Raw genomic sequence first — 21229 nt, forward strand, 5'->3', positions numbered from 1 at the left:
GCAAAAAAGGCAAATGCTATTTTGGGCTGCATTAATAGAAGCATCGCTTCCAAATCCCGGGAAGTACTAGTTCCCCTCTACTCAGCACTGGTTAGGCCTCATCTGGAGTACTGTGTCCAGTTCTGGGCACCACACTTTAAGAAGGATGCAGACAAGCTGGAGAGGGTTCAAAGGAGGGCAACAAAGATGATCAGGGGACTGGAAACAAAGCCCTATGAAGAGAGACTGAAAGAACTGGGCATGTTTAGCCTTGAGAAGAGAAGACTGAGGGGAGATATGATAGCACTCTTCAAGTACTTGAAAGGTTGTCACAGAGAAGAAGGCCAGGATCTCTTCTTGATCATCCCAGAGTGCAGGACACGGAATAATGGGCTCAAGTTACAGGAAGCCAGATTCCGGCTGAACATCAGGAAAAACTTCCTGAGTGTCAGAGCAATACGGCAATGGAACCAATTACCTGGGGAGGTGGTGGGCTCTCCCACACTGGAGGCCTTTAAGACGAGGCTGGACAGCCATTTGTCAGGGATGCTCTGACTTGGATTCCTGCATTGAGCAGGGGGTTGGACTCGATGGCCTTGTAGGCCCCTTCCAACCCTACTACTCTATGATTCTATGATTCTATGAATATTTTTAGTAAGTTGGTAAAGATATTTATGTCATTTCCAGTGCGGTAAATGCCGTAGATTGTTCATCTATGTAGGTACATTTTAATATTAGCGTGCTTAAATTGCAGCTAATTGGTAGATAATACAAGTGGGGCCTGTAACACAATGGTACAGTGTGGAGTGCTGCTGTTCAGGATGACAGCCAGCCATGCCCTCTTCCAGGATACTCTATTCCATCCGTCCCCCATGTCAAGAACTCAATTTTCTTTCTGTGCTCTAACTGCGAGCCTTCTTCACTGGGCCAAGCTGAAACAGCACAAAGTGATGCAACCACCTGTGGCTCTGTTATCTTGAGATGGCCGTGGCTTTCAAGGCCAGAGTAAGACTCAGTTAACTGAGCTGAATGCTCTCAGCTGCGTTCCTCTGGGAACCTCCCCCACCCACCCCCATAGGGTTTGGGGAATGCTGCTGGAGTCGGCCTGTGATTGGCTACATGAGATCTTCTTGAAGTTTGGGCTTGTGAGTTCTTGGTTTCTGGACTGGGCCCTGTCCTATTGGGAGACCTGTATTTAGGTAACATATAGGTATTGCTTTGTTATTTTGTTGGGGGTACTTTTCCAAAGATTCTCTTTGATCCTTGTATACCTCTTTTACCCTTTTCTCTTTCCCCCATGTAAATAAACTTCATCTTTATCTCTAGAGCTATGTGTGTGCATGCGTGTGTGCTTCCTTCCAGGTAAACCTCAGCACTAAATTCAGTGTCCTCTGCTTGGGCTAATTGCTACTGGGTAATGTTTCTGGCTTGGGAGCTTGCAATAGAGGGTGCCAGCTTATTTCTGCACCCAGATGTGTCCTGAAAGGTCTGAGAATCCCCTGGCTCAGCCTGAGGTGTATGTAAATGGGTGGTGGCAGTCTACCAGGTAGCTGTTTGTCTCTTCCTACACTGCAGGGACTTTGGACAACTCCCTTTTCCCTTCTTTCAGACCCTCAGCATTCTGTGGTCACTTAGCATACTCGGTTCTCAATGGGCTTTTTTTTGGGGGGAGGGGGGATTCTCCTTAGATTTTTTTTTTTTCATTTTGGACTCCTTACAGTTCCCCCAAGCATACTGATCCTTCTTGTTTTTCAGTGGCCCTGTTTAGACTACAGACCTGTTAGCAGCACCTGAGTTTGGAATTAGAGGGTAGATCAGGGGTAGGCAACCTTTTGTGCTGGTGGGCACATCTGGAAATTTGAGAAGCTGTCCTGGCACAAGCATAAAATGGCTGCCATAGGTGGACATGGCTAGTCATGAAGGCCAAGTAACCTGCCCAGAGGCATTCATGGGAAATTAAGATGACAGCATCTAGAGGCTCCCATTTCACTTAGAAGCCATCCCAGCTGCCAGTAAGAAAATATTAAAAAAAATTTAAAAATAAAGATTGGGATGAGTAGGGTGTCTGGATGGGCACCAAGTGTCTGGGGGTGCACTGGTGCCCACAGGCACCATGTTGCTCACCCCTGGGGTAGTTCTGCAGGGGTAGATCTATCTCTGGAGAAATGTGTCCCCAGTATTTTTTTGCAGGAGGGTTTCCACAAATTGTTAATCTGTCCCCAGACAGTAGTCTAAAATAATCCTTAATTGCGTTTCCTTGCTGAAAGCAATACAACCTTTTTACAGCAAGGTACCAAACAAGTGCCTTGTTTGGCAAATGAAACAGACTGTGCTTTTTATTCCACTGTTGAAGCCTCCTGTAACCAGTGACCTGTTTGAGAGGCTGTGCTGACAAGCTCCACAGGTGTCTGGGCCTAATGTTACTCTAGAGTGCTTTTAATAGATAAGCATACTCTATCTGCTGTGCAAAGAAAAATAGGACAGGCAATCAGACAACTATCTTCTCTCACCTGAGAAGAATACTTAACATAAGCCAAGGGTAAAAAAAGAAAAGCAATGCACAACAACCTTCCGCACATAATGCCCTGAAATGCCAATGGAATGTTAGTTTTTATCTGCCTTCCTCTTGTGTTTAGTTAACTGGACAAAGCAAAATAACCTAGAGGCTGCAGGCCTGCAGCTAATAAGATTCTCAGCAGAAAAACACACACAAAGACATATCTTAAGAGGAATACATACGCGCGCACGCGCGCACACACACACACACACACTGAACTGAATGACTGCGCTGCAGTTTGCTTATACAAGGCACTGAAAGGTCCCTAAAAGTCTAATGACATTTCAGTAAAGGTTTATTCTCATCCAGAACAGGGGTGAGTTAAAGAGAAAACATTTTTTCCCTGTTCTGGACAGTAATAAATAGAGCTGTGCACAAAATTCTCAAAATTCTACAGCCTATTTGTGGGCAGAGAAACTGGCGGGAGCGGGGGGGGGGGACAATTTCACTGAATTTCTCCTAAGGGAGGAGAAATTCTCCAACAGTTTCTCACAGATAGGGCTCGCAGGGGTTGTAGCACAGCTCCTTTCTTTTTTCCAAAGAGTGTTTGGTTTCCTGCACTGCTTCTGTAGGTGGCAACAGCTGTGTTGAGGCTTCCACTTTTCTGAGGCAGAATTTTGAATTTCTGTTGGTGGTATTTTTGAGCTTATCTAATCACTGCGAGGTGGCTGAGGGTGCTGTGTGTGTTTTCTCTCTGTATTACACATCCGTCCATTGCTCTGCAGCCTCCCAGGCCACCTGCACTTTCTGAACTGAAAAAGCCCCATGGGAGGAATCGCCTCAGGATGTCTTCCTCATGATGGCTTTAATTAGAGTGCAGGAAGCTGAGGAGGCTACAGGCTTCCACAGAGATGACTGTACAATGATGGACAAGACACTCACGCACACTCCTTAGCCACCTGATAAGTAAGGTAAGCACAAGAACCCCAAATCCAACCCATGAGAGTTTTACCAGAATTTCTCCTCCTTTGAATTTCTTTTTGGAAGCAATTTATTTTCTATCAAACTGAATGGGAATGGTTGAAAAACATTTTCAGCACAGCACTAGTAATAAACCTCTGCTGAAATGTCATTAGACTTTTAGGGAGCTTCAGTCTATTGAAACAAAGAAAGAGAAAACATTTGTTTCTTTTTCTTGACCGTTTCATTCTGCTTTGTGAATTCCCTTATTGTTGGCCATCTAAATCTAGTGTACCATAATCAGACACACTCTGAACTTTGCTGCAAAATGGTTTGAAGGGACCTTCAATTGTTGATACTATTGGTATGGTTGTTGTAGTTTTAATGAAAGTAGGGATGTCAGAGAATTCCGCCACGGATCTCAGTGAGGCCGAATGCCAGTGCATTCAGCCCCCCGAAATCTGTAGTGGAACGAAGCCCCCCCACCCCCCACCCCGCAAAATGGGCCCGGAAGGGAGCACCTACCTGCTGCCGTCCGTGCTGACTTGCTTCTTCCCTAATGCAGGGACACCTGTGGAAGCCGTGATAGGCTACGTAAGTATTTACGTAGCCTATCACGGCAAAACTAAGGGAATCCAAATGGCGGCAGCTCCAGTGGCCGCCATTTGCCTTCCCTTTTTTTTTGCCATTCTAGCCTACATAAATATTTACATAGGCTATTACGGCAAAAAAAGAAGAAGAATGCAAATGGCATAGTGGCTGCCATTTGCGTTCCTTTTTTTTTTTTGCCATAATACATAATAGCCTATGTAAATATTTATATAGGCTAAAACGGCAAAAAAAAAAAAAAGGGAACGCAAATGGCGGCCGCCATAGCCACCGCCATTTGCGTTCGCTGTTTTGTTTTTGTTTTTTGCAGTGATAGGCTATGTAAATATTTATGTAGCCTATCACGGCAAAATACAGGGACGCAAATGGCAGCGGCTACGGCAGTAGCCATTTGCGTCCCTGCAGGCTGCCCAGCGGCCAGATGTCTGGCTGTGGGTGGCCCAGCTGGTGGCTCCGAGGAATCTCCGTGGAGCGGAGCCAGCTGGAGAGAATTTCGGGGGGAGGGACGGAGCGCCTCCCCCCCCCACGAATGTTACCCTTCGAAAAGGTAAGTGACTTTTGTACATCCCTAACTAGGGATGGCAGAGAAAGCCGCCACAAACTCCAATGAGGCCAGATTCTTTAGAATCTGGCCCCCTGGAGTCCATGGTGGAATGGACTACTCCCCACCTGCCACCCCTGAAATTCTCCCCGGATGGACCCTACCTGCTGCCAGCCAGTCCAGGTCCATCCACTGCCATCCGTCCACTGCCCCGGACTGTGGATGCAAATGGCGTCTGCCGGAGCTGACGCCATTTGCGTCCCTGATCTTTTCGGTGATAGGCTACATAAATATTTACATAGCCTATCACGGCAAAGAGCGGGGACGCAAATGGTGTCGGCTATGCCAGACGCTATTTGCATCCGCAGCCCGGCAGCAGACAGAAGTCTGGCTGCAGCCAGGGAGGATTCCGGGGGGAGGGAGGGATCACCTCCCCCCACTCCGCGGACGCCTGAACCAGAACAGGGTGGGTGTTTCATACACCCCTACCCTGCCCAGCTTCTTCTACAGTGCTGGTGTAACATTTAAAGGCCAGACATGGCATTGGCAAGGCTAGCAGTGCCTGTTCTTTGCATACAATGGTGCCCAGCTAGAATGGCAAACAATGTTCTGGAATAGATGGCCCACACATGATTTGTCCATACCATGCCAGGCTTTTAAATGTTACTGCAGCAGCATGGGATAAAACAAAACCACTGAAAAGCAGCTCCCACGCTATGGGCTATAATGTATAAACAATGTGTTGAAATGTCTAGGCACCATATACATGGGGCTCATTGTACATCCCATCCAATTATTCCCCACCCCCCAATTCAGATGAGCAACGATTGCATGGCACTCCATGGCATTTTTTAGGTTATGGCAGCACGAATGGGAGGCATCCATCCATTTCTGCAGTTAATATGACTGAGGCACAATGAGTAAGTTAAGCGGTTGCCTCTTGTGGGTCAAAAATTCACAGCAAGTTTCAGAGTCCCCCAAGCAACAATAGCATCCCTATTTATAATCTGGACTGTTGACTATAATGTAAGGCTGAACAGTAGCAGTTTGCTGTTGATCTAGCAAACAAATAAATGGTTCAGCAAGATACAATGGCTCTTTTATTTTATTTTCTGAGTTCTTATTTTATTTCATTATGAATCACTCAATTAGCTGGGCCATTTTAAAGCGCACCACGCAATTTCCCAGATCTAAGGGGAAAAAATACAGAGTGTTACTAATTACAGCAGATGGAATAGCATCGCTTACTGGATTTGTGACCTCTGTGTGCTTCAGAGTTTCATACAGGTTTAGCATTGTGAAAAAAGCAGCTTCAGACTCTAACACTGGTCATTCATGGAGGGTGGGGGACAAAGTTTGTCAGCTAATGAACTGGTGAAATAGAATTGGGTACTGGACCATCTTTTAGCAGCTTCACCTTGAGAAGCTGTCCAGATACACATGGTAACTGTTGGTTTTGCTCTGTCTGGCTTCTACAAACAATGACCCCGAGACAGGGGCCAGATCTACATGGAAACAGAATGAGGAGTGCTTTTCTGTTATATCTGGATTTTCATGACATTGCTTTGGTCTATCGGGGGCACACAAAACAAGAAAAGTGGAGTATACACTACCTAAAAGCCTGTTTTCATGGGTCACACAGCACTTGAAAGCCCCATACTTTGGGGTTGGATGGGTGGAGTAGAAGTGAATGTCATCAACCCGGTAGGTGCTGCTCAGCGAATGAGAGAGACTTGTTCCATGCCCCTGTCCATGGTTCCCTGCTCAGGGGGGAGTTTACTGGAAGCACTGAATTAAGCCCCCGTAGTTTACCCCACACTTCCGCTCTCTCATCCACCATTGGGATATTGTGAAAGATTAAATATTAAAACTGAGCTTATATGAATGGGAAAAACAGGCTGCATCCTGTAAATTGGTAAAGCCGTTGCTGTGGTATTCTGATTGATTGGAACAGTGAAACTGCTTTTACATGAGAAGAGCCATGGTGGATCAGACCAAGGGTCCATCTAGTCCAGCATTCTGTTCACACAGCAGCCAACCACCTGCTGACCAGGAACCCACAAGCAGGACATGAGTGCAACAGCACCCTCCCACCCATGTTCCCTAGAAAACTGGTGTACATAGGCTCACTGCCTCTGGTTCTGGAGGTAGCACATAGCCATCAGGACTAGTAGCCATTGATAGCCTCCTCGTCCAGGAATTTGTCCAACCCCCTTTTAAAGCCATCCATATTGGTGGCCATCACTACATCCTGTGGTAGCAAATTCCATAGTTTTAACTATGCTCTGTGTGAAGAAGTACTTCCTTTTATCTGTCCTGAATCTCCCACCAATCAGCTTCATAGGATGACCCCAGGTTCTAGTATTTTGAGAGAGGGAGACAAATGTTTCCCTGTCCACACCCTCCACACCATGCATAATTTTGTACACCTCTATCATGTCATCCCTTACCCTCCTTTTTTCCAAACTAAACAATCCCAGCTGTTGTAACCTTCTCTCATAGGGGAGATACTCCAGCCCCTTGATAATTTTAGTTGCGCTTTTCTGCACTTTTTCTGGCTCTACAATATCTTTTTTTAGGTGTGGTGACCAGAACTGGACACAATACTCCAAGTGTGGTCACACCATAGACTTGTATAGGGGAAGTATGATTTTGGCAGTTTCTCAATTCCTTTTCTAATTATGCCAAACATGGAGTTTGCCTTTTTTACAGTGGCCACACACTGGGTTGACATCTTTATTGACCTGTCCACCACAACCCCAAGATCTCTTTCCGGTAAGGATGTACGAAACTCACTTACCTTTTCGCGGATTGATTCGTGGGGGGGAGGCGCTCCGTCCCTCCCCCCAGAATCCTTGCCGGGGGGGAGGCGATCCGGTCCTCCCCCCCGGAATCCTGCCTGGCCAGGGCCATCCGCAGCTGGATTTCTGGCTGCAGACAGACTGGTGCTGACGCGAATGGCGGCCGCTGTAGTGGCCACCATTTGCGTCCAGCCAGGCTGCTGTGATAGGCTACATAAGTATTTATGTAGCCTATCACAGCTAACCCCCCCAAAAAAACCCAGCGTACACAAATGGCAGCGGCTACGGCAGCCACCATTTGCATTCCCTATTTTTCGCTGTTCTAGCCTACATAAATATTTACGTAGGCTATTACGGCAAAAAAAAGGGGAACGCAAATAGCGTAGTGGGCGCTATTTGCATTCCTTTATTTTTTGCTGTTCTAGCCTACGTAAATATTTACATAGGCTGGAATGGCGAAAAATAAAGGAACACAAATAATGCGCACTACGCTATTTGCGTTCCCCTTTTTTTCGCTGTAATAGACTACGTAAATATTTACGTAGGCTAGAATGGTGAAAAATAGGGAACACAAATGGCGGCTGCCGTAGCCGCTGCCATTTGTGTACACTGTTTTTTTGGGGGGGGGGGTTAGCTGTGATAGGCTACATAAATTCTTACGTAGCCTATCACAGCTGCAAGGACGGCAATGGTGGCCACAACAGCCCGGCCGCGGCCAGCCAGGAGACCAGCCGTCACTGCCGCTGCCACCAGAACTGCTGCTGCTGCTGCCGAATCCGCCGCATCTGCCCCAGGTAAGTGCCGCCCCGGGGGGATTCCGCAGGGGGGGGGCAGGAGGCCGTTCCACCACGGATTCTGGGGGGATTCTTTAGAATCCGGCCTCACTGGAATCCGTGGCGGAATTCTCTGCCATCCCTACTTTCCGGGTTGGTAATTGCTAGCTCAGATCCCATCAGGCTATACTTGAAGTTGGGAGTTTTTGCCCCAACATGGATCACTTTACACTTGCTTACATTGAACCATATTTGCCATTTAGATGCCCATTCTCCCAGTTTGGAGAGATCTTTTTGGAGCTCTTCACAATCCCTTTTTGTTTTAACCACCCTAAATAATATGGTGTCATCCGCAAACATGGCTACTTCACTGCTCACTCCTAATTCCAGATCATTATGAATAGGATGAAAAGCATACGGATCCCTGTGGGACCCCACTATTTACTTCCCTCCATTGGGAGAATTTACCATTTATTCCTACTCTCTGCTTTCTGTTCTTTAACCAGTTACTGATCCATAAGAGGACATGTCCTCTTATTCCATGACTGCTATGTTTGCTCAGGAGTCTTTGGTGAGGGACTTTGTCAAAAGCCTTTTGGAAGTCCAAGTAAACAATGTCTACTTGGTCACTCCTGTCTACATGTTTATTGAGAATCTCAAAGAACTCTAAAAAATTAGTGAGACAGGACTTACCTTGGCAGAAGCCATGTTGATTCTTTTTCAGTAGGGCTTGTCCTTCTATATGCTTACTAATTTTATCTTTAATAAAGCCTTCAACCAATTTACCTGGAACAGACATTAAGCTAACTGGCCTGTAATTTCCCGGATCCCCCTGGATCACTTTTGGAAAATTGGTGTTACATTGGTCATCTTCTAGTCCTCTGGTATAGAGGCTGATCGTAGGGACATGTTGCATATTTTGGTTAGAAGATCAGCAACTTCATATCTGAGTTTTTTGAGAATTCTAGGATGGATACCATCTGGGCCCGGTGATTTATTTGCTTTCAGTTTATCAATAAGGTTGAGAACTTCATCTTTTGTTGCCACTGTTTGCCTCAGTTCCTCAGACTCCCTTCCTGAAAACATCAGTTCAGGTACAGGTATCTGTCCTATATCTTCTGCAGTGAAGACAGATGAAAAGAATTCATTCAGCTTCTCTGCAATCTCTTCATCCTCCTTCAGTACTCCTTTAACTAGGGGTGCACGAAACCCACTTACCTGGTCTTGCAGCTTTTCGCGGTGGGGGGGAGGCGCTTCGCTGCTCTCCCCCCGAAGTTCAGGCCGGAGGGGAGGCTTCCCGCCTTGCCCGGCCGAAATTCAGGCCAGGGAGTAGGCGCCTCGCCTCGCCCGGCTGCGAAATAAAAAGTTTTTTTTTAAAAAAAAAAACGCCCCCGTGATAGGCTACGTGACGATTAACGTAGCCTATCATGGCTAGATCTGCAAAGTCAGCCGTGATAGGCTACGTAAATCATCACGTAGCCTATCACGGGTGACTTAAAAAAAAAAAAAAGCGCGTACGCAAATGGCGGCCCCCATAGGGAGCCGCCATTCGCGTTCCTTATTTGGTCGCTGTAGTCTATGTAAACCTTTACGTAGAATACAGCGACCAAATAAGGAACGTGAATGGCAGCTCCCTATGGGGGCCGCCATTATCCGTACGCACTTTTTTTTTTTTTTAAAGTCACCCGTGATAGGCTACGTGACGATTTACGTAGCCTATCACGGCTGACTTTGCAAATCTAGCCGTGATAGGCTACGTTAATCGTCACGTAGCCTATCACGGGGGCGTGTTTTTTTTATTTACTTTTATTGGAATGGCGGCGGCGGCAGCCGGTCGAAAGATCGGCTGCCGCCCCCGCCCCTGACGAAGACCCGACGAACCGCCGCCGGGACCCGCCGCCGGGAGGGACATTCGGGAAAGGTAAGTCCCGTCCCGGGGGGGGGTGCGGGGTGTGGGGGGGGTGTGGAGAATTTCTCCCCGAAACTTGTTCGGGGGGCAGAACACGTTGGCACTCGGCCCCCCAAAGTTTCGGGAAGAAATTCTCCTCCAACCCTACCTTTAACTCCATTGTCATCCAATAGTCCAACTGCCTCCCTAGCTGGTTTTCTGCTTCTGATATATTTAAAGAATTCTGTATTGTTGGCCTTGATGTTGTTAGTGGTATGCTCTTCAATATGTTTTTTTGCAACTCCTATTGTCTGCTTGCATCACCTTTGTGCAAGCTTGTGCTCCCTTTTGTTTTCCTCACTTGGGCAAGTCTTCAATTTTCTGAAGGAAGCTCTCTTTTCTTGAATAGCTCCCTTAACACTGCTCATTAACCATGCTGGTGACCTCTTGGACTTGGTGCTACCTTTCCTGACCTGTTGTATACATTTTAGGTGGACTTCTATTATTGTGATTTTGAGTAATCTCCAAGCATTCTGAGGGGATTTAATTCTCTTGGCATCTCCTTCTAACTTCCTTTTCCCAAGTTCCCTCATTTTAGCGAAGTTTCTTCTTTTGAAGTCAAATGTGACTGTGCTGGACTTCCTGGGCAATTTTCCACTTAGATATATATTAAATCTGATAGCTAGGGATGGACGAGCCCATCTCCATCCAGGATCGGGGAGCTTGACAAACTGCCCCCTGCAGCTCACGCAGGCTGGGCCTGCTTGGCGAGCTTCCTTGCTCACCCTGCCTGCCCATGAGCAGCCCCTCTTTCTTGCACTGGCTGTTAAGGGCCAGTATGGGGAAGGAGAGCCTCAGCGCAGCCACTCCCCAGCCTCTCGCCCTGGCCTTCTCTAGAAAGGGCCAGGGCAAGAGCACTGGAGTGCCGCCGTCGCCCCTCTTCCATGTGCCAGCTCTCAAAGGCCAGTGCGGGAAGAAGGGTGACGGCATCCAGCCCCCACCCACTCTCCCTGGCCTTCTCTAGAGGAGGCCAGGGTGAGAGCTCTGGGGTGGCACCTTCCCCCTTCTTCCTCGCACTGGCTGTCAAGGGCTGGTGCAGGAAAAAGGGCCTGGGTGGCCAGCCTCCAGCCTCTTGCCCTGGCCTCCAGTAGATGAGGGGGGTGGGGGAGAAGAGGATAGGTAAGGTGCCTCCTTCTTCTCTCTGTGGGAAGTGGTAGCTAGGGACAAGCTGGTCGTTTTCCATAAGGCCAGGAAAACTTACGGAAAATGACTAGCCTTTCCCACGCCACTGCCACTGTAGCAAGGATGGGGGAAGGAGGAGAGGCACTGCCTTCTTCCCCTCTCTTTGCTGAGGGAGCAGGCACCTGAGTTCTTGCCCGACTCAGTGCGCCACAAGTTGGGCAAGAGCTCAGGTCTGTGAGCTGGGGTCTGGGGGGCCAAACTGGCAACTTCTTGCTGGGCTTTGAGCCTCAACTGGACACTTGTGGCATCCCTACTGATAGCACTATGATGTGATCACTGTTTCCAGTTGGTTCAACAACATTTACATCTCGGTCCTGGGCGACACCACTTAGGATCAAATCCAACATCGCCTCCCCTCTGGTTGGCTCCATGACCAACTGTTCTAGGGCACAATCATTTAGGGCATCAAGAACTTTAACCTCTTTGCTGTGGCTGGAACATGCATGTATCCAATCAACGTGGGGGAAATTGAAGTCGACCATTATTACAACACTTCCTTGTTTAGAGGCCTGCCTGATTTCATTTTCCATTTCAAGGTCACTCTGAGCATTCTGGTCTGGGGGACAATAGCATGTTCCTAGTAGGGATGTACGGACCATATAAAATCTGCTCCATCTGTGTTTTGCAGATTGTCAGGTGCCTTTCATTCCATCATCCGCGCACAGACAGATGTGATTTTTTTTTCCCATCGTGCAGGAAAATATGCAAATAATTACATAAATATTTACATAAGTATTTATGTAAGTATTTACGCAATTTACCTCAGTAGTAACATTTAGTATATTGTCCCCTATTCCATTCAATATTTCCTCAGCAGAAACTTGTGCATTTTTCTACAGATTTGTATGTGTAAGTTTCGGGAAAGTGAAAAAAAGAATCATTTGAAAGTCCACAGACTCCGCATGGCCTGAGGGGGTCGCTCCACAGAGGATTCCACAGGTCGGATTCTTAGAAATCCGAGCTCATTTTAATCCATCTCCAGTTTCTCCAGCATCCCTAGTTCCTAGCACTAAATTAGTTTTTGACTCTGGTATAGTCACCGACAGTGCTTCCATGGAAGAGCCTACCCCTTTTAGGTGTTCTAGTCCTCTCGACACTATGCCCTCTTTGATGAACAGGGCAACACCTCCCCCAGTACGCCCTTCCCTGTCCTTCTTATAGAGTTTATATCCAGAGATGACCGTATCCCACTGGTTGTCTCCAGTCCACCAGGTTTCTGTAATGCCCACTATATCAAGGTTTTCCTTTAAAATCAAGCATGCCACTTCTCCCATTTTGGTGTGGAGGCTTCTAGCATTTGCATAAAAACACCTATACATGCTATCCCTCCCCAGATGCCTCTGGCGTGTGCATCTTTTGCTATGGGACGTTGGCCCCTTTGATTGGCTATTATGTTCTGCCATGTACTCCTGGCCTATTTCCTCCCCTTCTACATTTGGGCAATCAAAAACATTTTCATCTTCATCCCTTTGGGATGATTTAACCCAAACCAGATGCTTCCCAGCTCCTGTCGGCTTTTCCCCAGGGTTTTAGTTCAAAAGCTGCTCTTCCACCCTTTGTATGTTTAGCACCAGCAGCCTGGTTCCATTTTGGGTCAAGTGGAGCCTGTCCCTCTTGTATAGGCCTGGCTTGTCCCAAAATGTTCCCCAGTGCCTAACAAATCTGAACCCCTCCTCCCTGCACCACCATCTCATCCACACATTGAGGCACCTCAGCTTTGACTGTCTAGCTGGCCCTGTGCATGGAACAAGTAGCATTTCAGGTAAAGCCACCTTGGTATTCCTGGATTTCAACCTCCTACCTAGCAATCTAAATCTGGCTTACAGGACCTCACGGCTACATTTCCCCACATCGTTGGTACCAACATGGACCATGACCAGTGATTCCACCCCGGCACTATCTATTAGGCTATCTAGACAGCGTGTGATATCCACAACCTTTGCACCAGGCAGGCAATTCACCATGCTGTCTACATGCCCATCACAGACCTAGCTGTCAATGTGTCTAGTGATCAGTTCTCCCACTGCCACGAGCCCCCCTCTCCCCAGAGACACATCCTCGGTGCGAGAGGATATTTGTTCATCTTCCAAGGAATGGGTCCCTTCTAAAGGATTGTTTCCCTCTTCCTTAGAATGATGCTGTCCTTCCCCAAGTCCCACATTCTCCATGACAGCAGAGGAGCTGTCACTCTGGGAGTGGGACACAGCTACTACAGTCAGGGCAGAGAAGTATCAGAACAAGGATAACTGTTTTGGCAGTTGGCCTCTGTACACCACCACACTGAAGTTGAAAGGAAACACACCCAGATGGGAGCGAAGTCAGGACTTTCAGCTGTAATTCAAGGGGGCTGACAAATGTGGGGCACTAACCATTCAAGAAGGACAGCCAGTGGCATACACACACATGCACACATCGTTGGTGGCTCATAAGTAATGGAACAAACCAACATAATTTCAAACTTAAGTATCGCCTTTAATACCTGGATGTAGGGATGTACGAAAGTCACTTACCTTTTTGAACGGTGACATTCGTGGGGGGGAGGGAGGCGCTCCATCCCTCCCCCCGAAATTCTGGGCAGGGGGGAGACGCTCCGTTCCTCCCCCCCCCCAAATCCTGGCCGGATGGCTCCGCAAATGGCGGCGGCCGTAGCCGCCGCCGTTTGCGTCCCAGCAGTCAGCCGTGATAGGCTACGTAAATGTAGCCTATTTACATAGCCTATATCACGTAAATATCACATAATATTTACGTAAATGTTTATGTAAACTAAGACGGCGAAAATAAGGGAAACGCAAATAGCGTAGCATCTACGCTATTTGCGTTCCCCTTATTTTCGCCATCTTAGTCTATGTAAATGTTTACGTAGACTAAGATGTGCCAAAATAAGGAACGGGCGCCGCCATTTGCATACGCATGGGTTTTTTTTCCTTTTAAATCAGCCGTGATAGGCTACGTAAACATTTACGTAGCCTATCACGGTGTTTTTTAAAAATCTAGCCATGATAGGCTACATAAATCTTCACGTAGCCTATCACTTTTTTGTTTTTTGTTTTTTTTTTACTGGAAATGGCGGCGGCGGCAGCCAGTCAGAAGACCGGCCACCGCAGCTGCCTCTGCCACACTGCCGCCGCGCCGCCGCCACAGCCACCGCCGCCTCCAGGAAGATTCGCCCAAGGTAAGACCCGTCCTGGGGGGGGTGGGGGGCAGACCGTTCCGCCACCGATTTCGGGGGGCCGAATGCGCTGGCATTCGGCCTCCCCGAGATTCGTGGCAAAATTCTCTGACATCCCTACCTGGATGAAAATCCTTTGCAGTCAATAACTGCCTGAAGTGTGGAACCCATGGACATGACCAAATGCTGGGTTTCCTCCCTCGATATGCTTTGCCAGGCCTTCACTGAAGCTGCCTTCAGCTGCTGCTTGTTTGTGGGTCTTTCTGCTTTCAGTCTTGTCTTCAGTAAGTGAAAAGCATGCTCTATTGGGTTGAGATCAGGTGACTGACTTGGCCATTGAAGAACATCCTACTTCTTTGCCTTGAGAAACTCTGGGGTAGCTTTTGCTGTATGTTTTGGGTCATTCTCCATCTGCAATATGAAGCGGCGTCCTATCAGTATGGCAGCATTCGGCTGAATCTGAGCAGAAAGTATAGCCCTATACACTTCAGAATTCATCCTGCTGCTTTTATCAGCAGTCAGGTCATCAATAAACACCAGTGACCCGGTTCCATTGGCAGCCATACATGCCCATGCCATAACACTGCCTCCACCATGTTTGACAGATGATGTGGTATGCTTTCGATCATGAGCTGTTCCTTTCCTTCTCCATACTTCTCTCTTCCCATCATTCTGGTACAAGTTAATCTTTCATCAGTCCAAAGAATCTTATTCCAGAACTGGGCAGGCTTTTTTAGGTCTTTGCTGGCAAAGGCTAATCTGGCCTTTCTGTTCTTGAGCATTACCAGTGATTTGCACCTTGTTGTGAAGCCTCACAACATTCATAAAGCTGTCTCTTGACTGTAGATGTTGACAATGACATGCCTACCTCCTCAAGAGCATTCTTGACCAGGCTAGCTGTTGTGAAAGGGTTCCTCTTCACCATGAGCAGAATCCTGCAGTCATCCACTTTAGTTGTCTTCCGTGGTCTTCCAGGCCTTTTGCTGTTGCTGAGCTTGCCAGTTAATTCCTTCTTTTTCAGGATGTTCCAAACTGTTGTATTGGCCACTCCCACTATTTTTGCTATCTCTCTGATGGGTTCATTTTGTTTCCTCAGCCTAATGATGGCCTCGTTCACTTGCATGGACACCTCTTTGGACCTCATGTTGGGAGTTCCAGTGAACAGCTACCAAATGCAAATGTAACACTCAGAACCACCTCCAGGCCTTTTATCTGCTTGATTGGTCATGGGGCACCCAGGAAACAGGCCACCACTGGCCATGCAGCTGCTTGTCAGCCATTCGTTCCATTACTTATGAGCCACCAACAATGTGTGTGTGTGTATTAGAGATGTGCGAAAGGTACTTACCTTTCGGGGATTATGCTGATGGTGCGGAGGGAGGCGTTCCGTCCCTCCCCCCAGAAACTTCGCTGGGGGGGAGGCACTCCGTGCCTCCCCCCCCCCGGAATCCTGGCTGGCCAGCTGTGCTCCGCAGCGATTCTGCAGAGCCGCCAGCCAGCTCTGCCAGCAGCCGGACATCCCGCCGCTGGCTAGCAGGGACGCAAATGGTGGCAGCCGTAGCCGCTGCCGTTTGCATCCCTGCAGTCAGCAGTGATAGGCTATGTAAATCTTCACGTAGCCTATCACGGCTGATTAAAAAAAAATAATAAAAATGCACGTATGCAAATGGCAGTGTCCATGGCCGCCGCCATTTGCGTCCCTTATTTTGGCACGTCTTAGTCTACGTAAACATTTACATAGACTAAGACGGCGAAAATAAGGGGAACGCAAATAGCGTAGCATTTTTTTTTAAGTCAGCCATGATAGGCTACGTAAAGATTTACGTAGCCTATCACAGTGTTTTTTAAAAATCTAGCCGTGATAGGTTACGTAAATCTTTACGTAGCCTATCACGTGTTTTGTTTTTTTTTAAACCTGGAAATGGCAGCGGTGGCAGCCGGTCAGAAAACCGGCCGCTGCCGCACCGCTGCCGGAGCCGCCGCCGCCAGGAAGATCCACCCCAGGTAAGTCCCGTCCCGGGGGGGTGGCGGGGGGGTGGCGGGCCATTCCGCCACCAATTTCAGGGGCCCGAATGAGCTGGCATTTGGCCTCCCCGAGATCCATTGCGGAACTTTCATACTTCCCTAGTGTGTATGGCACTGGCTGTCCTTCCTGAATGGTTAGTGCCCCACTTCTGTCAAACCCCTTGAATTACAGCTGAAAGTCCTGACTTGGCTCCCATCCGGGTGTATTTCCTTTCAACTTCAATGTGGTAGTGAACAGAGGCCAACTGCCAAAATAGTTATCCTTGTTCTGATCTTTCTGGCCTGACTGTAGGTCCCTGAGGTCTCGTCCACCAACCTCTCTGCCTCTCTCAGCTTCTCCAGGTCAGCGACCTTGGCCTCAAGGGAATGAACTTGTTCCTTGAGAGTCAGGAGCTCATTACACCGAGCACACACCCACGACTTCCATCCAGCAGGTAGACATGTGGCACTCAGTGCAATACACTTTATAGCCCCCACCCCCCTGCTAGGGATGTACGAAAATTACTTACCGTTTTGCGGATCTGCTTTGCGGTGGGGGGGAGGCGCTCTGTTCCTCCCCCCGGAATCCTTGATGGGGGGGAGGTGCTCTGTCCCTTCCCCCAGAGTCCTGCCTGGCCAGCTCTGCTCCTCAGGGATTCCACGGAGCCACCAGCTTGCTCCGCCAGCAGCCAGACATCGGGCCGCTGGGTAGCAGGGACGCAAATGGCGGCTGCCATAGCCACCACCGTTTGTGTCCCTGTATTCAACTGTGATAGGCTATGTAAAGACTTACATAGCCTATCACGTCTTGGTTAAAAAAAAATATTTACGTAGGTTAAAACGGCAAATCAAAAAGGAACGCAAATAGCGCCCACTACGCTATTTGCGTTCCCCTTTATTTTCACCGTAATTGTCTACGTAAATATTTAAGTCAGTGAATTTAAATATTTAAGATGGTGAAAAATAAGGATAAAATATTTAAATATTTAAGAAGGTGAAAAATAAGGAATGCAAATGGCGGCGGCTGTAGCCGCCACCATTTGCGTATGAGTTTTTTTTTTTTAACCCAGATGTGATAGGCTACGTAAGTCTTTACGTAGCCTATCACGTCTATGTAAAAAACCCCACACACACAAACAATCAGACTGCAAATGGCGGTGGTGGCAGCCGGTCAGAAGACAAGCTGCCGCTGGAGCCGCCGCCGTCCAGAACATCCGTCCCAGGTAAGTCTTGTCCCGGGGGGGATCCGTGGGGGCGCGGGGGGGGGCAAGCCGTTCCACCGTGGATTTTGGGGGACTGAATGCACTGGCATTCGGCCTCACCGAGATCCGTGGCGGAATTCTCTGACATCCCTACCCCCTGCTGGCTTTCTACCTTCATAACTGGGTTTTTTTATTTGGGTGTGTTTTCCTTAGGGATGTCAGAGAATTTCGCCACAAATCTCAGGGAGGCCGAATGCCAGTGCTTTTGGCCCCCCGAAATCGGTGGCGGAATGGACTGCCACCCCCCTGCCACTCCCCGGGACGGGACTTACCTTGGGCAAATCTTCCTGGCAGCGGCAACTCTGGTGGCGGTTCGGCAGCGGTTCAGCGGCGGCGGCTGCAGCGGCCAGTCTTTCAACCGGCTGCCGCCGCCGCCATTTCCAGTAAAAAAACAAAACAAAACAAAAAAACGTGATAGGCTACATAAAGATTTACGTAGCCTTTCACGGCTAGATTTTTAAAAAATACCGTGATAGGCTACGTAAACGTTTACGTAGCCTATCACGGCTGCTTTAAAAGAAAAAGAAAAAACCACGCATATGCAAATGGCGGCACCCATGGGTGCCGCCATTTGCATACCCGCCGTTTTTTTTCTTTTAAAGCTGCCGTGATAGGCTACGTAAACATTTACGTAGCCTATTATGGCTGACTGCTGGGACGCAAATGGCGGCAGCTGTGGCCGCTGCCATTTGCGTTGCCAGCCAGCCAGGATTCGGGGGGGGAGGGATGGAGCGCCTCCCCCCCTGGCCAGAATTTTGGGGGGGAGGGACAGAGCACCTCCCCCCCCGCCAGAATTTGGGGGGGGAGGGACGGAGCGCCTCCCCCCCGGCCTGAATTTCGGGGGGAGGGATGGAGCGCTTCCCCCCACCGCGAATGTCACCCTTCGAAAAGGTAAGTGACTTTCGTACATCCCTAGTTTTCCCTGGAAAGCTTAGTTGTTTACTACGAGAAGTTGGGGGTATTATTTAGAGTTACTTACTGTGAGTATAGAGTAGGGAGGGCAGAGTTCACTGCCCTGGCTTCCTCACCCTGTTGCTAAACTTGCACAGTTGCTTAACTCGCTTGTTTGCTGATGCTTTGTCACCGGGGCTGAGATCCTTTGTCACCAGGGTTCCTTACACTCAGAGACCTGGCTCCCTTGCAAGTGTGCCTCCTTATATAGATAGGCCCAACCGCTGCTGCAGTGAATCTGATTGGAGGGCCTCGTTTGAAAAGCAAGAGAAGCTGTGTGAAAACTCCTGATCAGCACAGGCTTTCAGTGGTTGGGAATGTAGGTCAGTTGGCCTCGCAGGGAATGGTGATTCCTTTCCCTCACACAGTTGCTTAAATCGCTTGTTTGCTGATGCTTTGTCACTGGGGCTTCTTGTGCTCAGAGAGCTTTTATGAATGGGGAAAACAGACTGCATTCTGTAAATGTGTAAAGCTACCACTGCAGTATTCTGACTGGAACAACAAAATTGCAGTTTTCACTACGTGATTTCAATGGATAAAGCTTGTGAATGCTTGTGAATGGGAAGTAGTGCTAAGTGGGAAAAGAAATAGGGATGGCAGAGAATTCCGCCATGGATTTCAGCGAGGCCAAATGCACTGGCATTTGGCCCCCCGAAATCTGTGGCAGAACGGCCTGCCCCCCCGCGGATCCCCCCCGGGATGAGACTTACCTGGGGCGGATGTTCCGGATGGCAGCGGCTCCAACGGCAGCTTCGGCGGCAGCAGCATCGGCGGCTAGTCTTCCAACCGGCAGCTGCCATTTGCAGTCTGGCCTTTTTTTTTTTTACCCAGATGTGATAGGCTACATAAAGACTTACATAGCCTATCACATCTGGGTAAAAAAAAAAAAAACCGGCTTACGCAAATGGCAGTGGCTACGGTGGCGGCCATTTGCGTTGCTTATTTTTCGCCATTTTAGTCTACGTAAATGTTTCCATAGATTATTACGGCGAAAAAAAGGGGAACGCAAATAGCGTAGTGGGTGCTATTTGTGTTCCTTTTTCATTCACCGTTTTAGCCTACGTAAATATTTACGTAGGCTAAAATGGCGAATCAAAAAGGGATGCAAATAGCGCCTGTTACGCTATTTGCATTCCCCTTTTTTTCCGCCATAATAGTCTACGTAAATATTTACGTAGACTAAAATGGCGAAAAATAAGGAATGCAAATGGTGGCCGCCATAGCCACCGCCATTTGTGTATGCGTGTTTTTTTTTTAACTTTGCTGTGATAGGCTACGTAAATATTTACGTAGCCTATCATGGTTAAATACAGGGACGCAAATGGCAGCTGCCATTTGCGTCCCTGCTGCCCAGCGGCCGGATGTCCGGCTGCGGGCAGAGCCAGCCGGTGGCTCTGTGGAATCCCCGCAGAGCGGAGCTGGCCAGGCAGGGTTCCGGGGGGAGAGACGGAGAGCCTCGTCCCCCCACTGCGAAGCAGATCCACGAAATGGTAAGTGACTTTCGTACATCCCCAGGAAGAAGCCTGTGCCCAAAGCGCTACTGTGAATGTAAAGAAGTGACTTCACTGTTCTGAATGATTGAAACTGTGCTACTCTGATACTGTGAATGGGGAAAAGAGGCTATTTTGAATTACTGAAACTGTCAAGAGGCATTACTGTCATTCATAGCTTGGTGAGAGCAGAGCTTTGAAGTAATAGTCTTGAGCAGCCCACCCACTTATGCTTTTGAGGATCTCTCAACAATGAAGGGAAGAAACACACACACCACCACCACCCAGCTGACTCCAAGGAATTTTTAGCCACCTGTGGGGACGAGGGTGGGCAGGGGGGAGAAGACAAGTCTCCCATTCCCCGCCTTCTGGTCAGTGGTCTAAATGCTGGAAACAAGGACAGGCAGGAGGCCTAAATGCTCCCGGAGGAGTCCTGGCTGTGCTCCTCCGAAGCAGCTCCCACCACTGCTGCAGCAGAGGAACAGGCAGCTGAGGAGAGGCAGAGGCAGCAGAAGAGTTCTGGGCACATTTGCTGATCTGGAAATTTAAAGTTTCCTGACCCCCTCTGCTCCCGTCCTCAGCAAAGTGCGATCAAAGACAATGAATTAGTTCATAGTAGCCATAGCCTCACGTCCTCCCTTTTGAGATGCAAATGGGGGAAGATCTGTGTCCCCAAAGCGTGCGGCTGCCAATGGCAGAAAATAACCACATTGGGTGGGGTGGGGTGGGGTGGGGTGGGGTGGTGGTGGGTGGGCTCCACCCCTTGACCAAAGGTCACAGCCAAGCACAGACACACCCCTAGGCATGCCCAGCCTGGTGATGGGGCACACATCAATTCTGGTGATGGGGCACACAGCAGCTGAAGTGTGCAGGAGCTGCATTTAAGGACAAATACACACCAAAACGACTTTCAGAAAAAACATATTTTCAAGGGAGAAGCTGTGGGATTGCTGTGCAGTGGCAACAACATCGTGTGTCATGATCGACCCTGAAGTGCTCTCCCTCTGCACTAAATCTCACATGTAGATGACCACAGGGTTCCAGGGGCCGATCTATAGTTGGG

Source organism: Heloderma suspectum, chromosome 3 (genome assembly GCF_057233095.1).
Source record: "Heloderma suspectum isolate Gila_16-S chromosome 3, 16-S_ref, whole genome shotgun sequence".
NCBI lineage: Eukaryota > Metazoa > Chordata > Lepidosauria > Squamata > Helodermatidae > Heloderma > Heloderma suspectum.